The sequence below is a fragment of the Rhagoletis pomonella genome, unplaced genomic scaffold (genome assembly GCF_013731165.1).
Source record: "Rhagoletis pomonella isolate Grant_MI unplaced genomic scaffold, Rhpom_1.0 Rhpom_scaffold_00003, whole genome shotgun sequence".
Classification (NCBI taxonomy): Eukaryota; Metazoa; Arthropoda; class Insecta; order Diptera; family Tephritidae; genus Rhagoletis; species Rhagoletis pomonella.
Window position 1 is genome coordinate 94,646,923 of NW_023458557.1, and position 6,056 is coordinate 94,652,978.

Genomic DNA, 6,056 nt, shown 5'->3' on the forward strand with positions numbered 1-6,056 from the left:
CTCTTTTTTATAAGCTCTTCCACGCTCAAAATGCACTAAATTACCAATATTCTCTTTTGAAACACTAGTAACATATATTATTAAAAAACTTTCTCAGAATGCACATACATTTTACAACAGAAGATTGTTTATTTTGTTATTAAAAAACAAGTAAAAAATATTCCCGGACTGAAGCGAAAAAATGCAGTGGTGCTGCCACTTTATTTATATTTCGTAATAATTCAGTTTTCCTTAGTTCGCATCTGCAATGTTGAGAACTCTTCGGTTTCTTCATTAAAACTTTTACACAAACTTTAATTTGTATATATATCTTATCGATTTGAAAGAAAATCTCATAGATATATCGCAAATTTAATAATATACAGAATGATTTCAAAATTTTAATTCTGTGGGAAAACGTAATCAAAGTTTGATCAGTTCATACAGTTGGTATACCAAAAGAATAGTTACAACTTTTATTAAAAAAATCGCTCTTTAACAATTACTTTTTTGACTTTTATTTAATTACTCCTTAAATAACCGTTATTTCTGACTTTTATTTTATAAATCCAAATAACAATTATTTTTGATTTGTATCTAAATAATCTGAAAATAACAGATATTTTTGATTTTTAAATTATATGTCTTAGATAACAGTTACCGAAGATTTTTATATATAAACTCATAAATATAAATCAGTCACTGTTCTTTATTTTTTAAATCATACTTATAAAAGACATTTTATAAATCGAAGTAAACTTTTTTCCCAACATCTTCATAACAGCGAAAAATGATACATGACTTTTGTACGAATGATTTAATAAATAAAAGTCGGTGACTGATTTACATATATTGATGACTTTTAAAAGTAAAAGTCACTGACTGGTTTTTATTGATGGTTTTTTTAAATAAAAGTCTTCAATAACTGTAATCTGAGACATATAATATAAAAATCAAAAATAATTGTTATATTTTTAAATCTTGCATAAAAATTGCAAATCAAAATTTATTTTCAAATTTGAGTCTCGGTGAAAAAAAAAAATCGATTGGTGTGTATCACTTAGAAGTAGAACATTTCCTTCATAGTGAATTTTTTCATGACAGTTTTCATCAATAACTGTTTGGTTCGGTCCCTGAAAAAACAGATGGAAAGACCCATATCTTCGCCTTTTTTGGGAATTCTTGTAATCTGTTAGGCTGAACATATTCTCCTTATCAAGTTTATTAATTGTGTGTTGAAACCTTCAAAAACGTAAATTTTGAATTACATCTCTATATTCTTAAACGTGCGATATATATAAATCGGTAAAGAGATGTATATTAACTTGATGTACATATGTATAAAATTGTTAATAATAAAAACGAAAAGCACCCAACCTCATATACATGTATATATAAATATATCTTATACATATAAATGTATCACACATATATGTATATATATCATTAAAAGCAAGAAGAATGAACAAAGTAACCAGCGTTCAGTGGAATGGCAAGGAGCGCGAGCACGGCGCGGGATGGCGAGCCAACACGAACTGCCGCTAAATAGACAACATTTACTTTTTGTATTGAAATAAGATCGTATGGCTTTATTTCGCATATCTAAAAAATTTGCGTATGGCTTTATTCCACTTTCCTTATGGAAATAAAGCCATATGGCGGTATTTCCTATGGCTTTATTTCACCGCGCCGTCATTTTTTCCACATGGCCTGGTGGAAATGCGGTTGAGGAATTTATGTAGGTATGTTACTGTTGAATGATCAAATCATAGCCTTAATATATAAAATCCACACTTTTTTCAAATTAATCTTTATATTAAAACCGTTATGAACGATATAGATATATTTTCAAATTAATTACAATAAAAGTATGGGCAGATCTCTGTGTTTTGTTTCTTCATAAACATTAAGTAAAATACGTTATATGACAAAATATATGAATCGATCTTGGGAGATCGAATTATTTTTTGACGATTCCTTCCTGCATCAATTATTTTTATTTCGAATCGAATACTACTACTACTTACTTGTATCAGAGTTTTACTGCTTAGTATGCCTCCTGCTTATGGTTCAAAATATATAAGGAAAAATTGAAAGTTGGAAGGGGGGGGGGGGGGGGGGGGGGGGGGTTGAGTACCTGGATACGCCCATGATTGTACATATATTTAAATAAACGCTTTCAACATTTACGCCGCTTACCTCTATTTGAAATCGACCACGAAAATAAGTTTACGGATCTTCCTTGGCCATCAAATATTTTAACGCGGCTTTCTTCGCCGTCAACTATGTTAAGAGTCTTTCTTCGTTGAAATTCTCTTTATGCGTCTTTTTTCGCATGCAACTTTTGTGCTCGCGCCTTTATTCGTATCTAGTGACGATATGTTAGTTTTTGGCCGAGCTTCTTCTCCGATTTGTGGCGTGCGCCTTGGTGTTGTTACACGCCGACTCCGGACGGCGATTGTATTTTATGTGAACCTGTTTTTCGTGGCAAAAATACACTCGGATGTTTGCCATTGCCTGCCGAGGGGCGAAAAAAACCGTTTTTGTTTCTTAATTTTTGATGTTGGGTTAACCGCGCTTGAACCCAGGCCATGCGGTATGGTTGTTGTTGTTGTTGTAGCGGCACTACTAAGCCCCGCCTGTTTCGGGTCAACTTTTTAATCATTATCGTCGAGCTCAACTAACGTAGGCCCAGGAAACGAGCTGTTTCGATGGGGTCGGACCAAAGGGAGAGGGGTGTTAGTTGAGTCGGATTGAGCTGGCATGTGAAGAGGTGGTTGGTGTCGTGGGGGGAGTCTCCACATGCCGGGCACTCATTTGGGATGTTTGGGTCGAGTCTGGACAGGTAGCTGTTTAGGCGGCTACAATATCCAGACCGTAACTGAGCCAGAGTCCATGCGGTATGGTAGCGCGCACTGCTAACTACTACACACAGCGGCCGCCTTTGCTTTAATATATAAAAAATATTCCCAAAAAAACTTGACGTCAAAATTTGTCGACATATTTATCCATACTTTTACCGCTAATATTATGTGCCAAAAAGACAGATCGCCGATTTAGCAGCACTCATACACGACTAAAGATCTATCCCGATCGAAATCCGTCAATATAGCGCTCTTTAATCTTGTCTGACAATGCGCTTTCACTTATTTGACGACAAATGCCTTTGAATTTGACATAGTAAAAATAAGCCGTTACACTGTTAAAATGCTGAACGTAAAAAGACAGTAAGATACGAAAGTCAGTCTTGTCGATTTTGGCGAAAATTAATATATCATATGAGTTTGTAAGTGGTACAACCTTAAGTAAAACAAGTAAGAAAGTCTAAGTTCGGGCGGAGCCGAACATTAAATACCCGGCGCAAGTGTTAAATATATGTTTTTTCACCCTTCCGAAACCTTCCGCTAGATGGTAAGCCGAGGTGTATCAATTTTGAGTAAATTAGCGTCCTTCAATTTCGAAATATTGAAGTTTCAAGCATTTCTTAAATTTACCGTTATATGAGAATCGGCCGTTATTTTAGTCCGATTTCAATAATTTTCAACGTTTTGCTTACACGTGGCAAGTGCAATAACCATACCGAGTTTGGTACAAATTGGTAGAACGGTTACCGATATACTTATATGTATTATAAGTGGGCGGTGCCACACCCATTTTCCAAAATTTTACCATAAACGTATTTCTTGGTAAAGAGTTGTTGCAAGCATCAATTTTGAATAAATTAGCTTCAATATTTAATGATTTATCGAAGATTTTGTATTTCTCTAAATTACCGTTATATGGGATGTGGGCGTGGTTATTGTCCGATTTTAAAAAGTTTCGGCGGTTTTTTATGCTGTACCAAGGCCAACAACTGTGCCAAGTTTGGAAGAAATTGGTGCAGCGGTTACCAAGATATACACATGTAACCATAAGTGGGCGTGGCTACGCCCATTTTCCAAAAATTTATAATATTCTTATTTTTTGTCTAAAACCTATTATAAATATCAATTTTGAGTGAATAACCTCCAGTAGTTACTCAAATATCGCAGTTTTCGTATTTCTGAAAATTACCGTTATATGGGAAGTAGGCGTGGTTATTGAACGATTTTAAAAATTTTCGCCCATTTGGTATGTTATGCAAAGGCCCACAACTGTGCCAAGTTTGGAAGAAATTGGTACAGCGGTTACCAAGATATACACATGTAACCATAAGTGGGCGTGGCTACGCCCATTTTCCAAAAATTTATAATATTCTTATTTTTCGTCTAAAAATTATTGTAAATATCAATTTTGAGTGAATTATCTTGAGTAGTTTCTAAAATATCGCAGTTTTCGTATTTCTGGAAATTACCGTTATATGGGAAGTGGGCGTGGTTAAAGTCCGATTTCGCCCATTTTCAATACCAACCTACCTTGGATTAAGGGAAACCTACATACCAAATTTCGTTGAGATATCTCAATTTTTGCTCGAGTTATCGTGTACACGGACAGACGGACAGACGGACAGACGGACGGACGGACGGACAGACAGACATGGCTTAATCGATTTCTTTTTTCATCCTGATCATTTATGTATACATTTGTCTATATCTATCTCGATTCGTTTTGGCTGTTACAAACAACCGTTATGTGAACAAAATTAATATACCCTTGTGCACAAGTGCGCTCGGGTATAAAAATATCTGATTTTAAGATAAATTTCCAAATTGTGGCTTTCAGGCTTAAAGTTAAATTTGTTTACTTTTACTTACTAGGAATTATACAGGCAAATTCTTAAGTTTATTTTCATTTCGTTCGGTATCGATTACCGTGTAATATGTATCTGTTATGTCAGAAGTAAAAGTTACACTCCAATTTGGCATTAATTTGTTGTATTCTTCTTCGTCTTTTGGTCCAAAATACAAACCCTCACGGCACGGCACTAGGACGTAGGATTTGTGTCCTCAATATAAAACTTCAGTATTATAATCGCTTACAGCCAGTTTCACGAAAGCAATTTAAATGAAAAATAGTTTTTTTGAAGTGAGACTTCTTTAGCGGCGGTTGGTTGGTTGGGAGTAAATTGGCAAATTCAGCGGAAATTGCACACGGATCTGGTTGGAAAGGAGATGATGCAACGGAAGTGATGCAACGGAAATGGTGCAACGGAAATGATTGGGGCTGAAACAAGTACTTCTTGTGTGTATGCAACTGAAATGATGGAACGGAAATGGTGCAACGGAAATGGTTGGGGCTGAAACAAGTGCTTCTAATGCGTATGCATATGGTATAAATTTAACAAAAATTTGCTAACAAAAGGTTAAAGAATAACACTTTGAAAAAGACCAATACAAGAATGAAAGTAAAGGTGACTACGAACATAAATAAAGAAAAGGTAAAAATAACAACAAAAAACAAAGATGCGTAAAGATAAAGGCAAAAATGAAGACCAAGGTATATCTAAACACTTTACATATATATATAAGAACAAATGTGAAGGGGAATATGTAGCTGAAAAAAATGATGAGCATAGAAGTAAAGACAAAGAGGAGGATGAGGATACCGATAAAAGCAAAGATGAAGACATGGAAAGAAAGATTAAAATATAGGTAATTAAAGAGGAAAGGATATAGAGAGAGACACAGAGACTCAATCTGGGAACTATTTCTGGATTTTAGAGATTTTCGGGATTCTCGAGACCTATCGATAAAATAATCGATATTTTTATCGGTTTTGTTATCGATTTTGCTATCGATGTTTATCGATTTGATATCGATATTTACCGATTTTGTTATCGATATTCATCGATTTTGTTATCGATAATTATCGATTTTGTTATCGATATTTATCGACTTTGTTAGCGATATTTATCAATTTTGTTATCGATTTTAATATCGATATTTATCCGATTTTGTTATCGATATTTATCTATTTTTTATCGATATTTATCGATTTTGTTATCGATATTTATCGATTTTGTTATCGATATTTGTTGGTTTTCGTAAAGCAAAGAAATGAATGCTGCTTTAATTTAGTTGAAAAACAGTTGCTATTATATACATACATATGTATAGAGGTTGTAATTATTGGTATTGAAACCTCAATTAGAATGTACA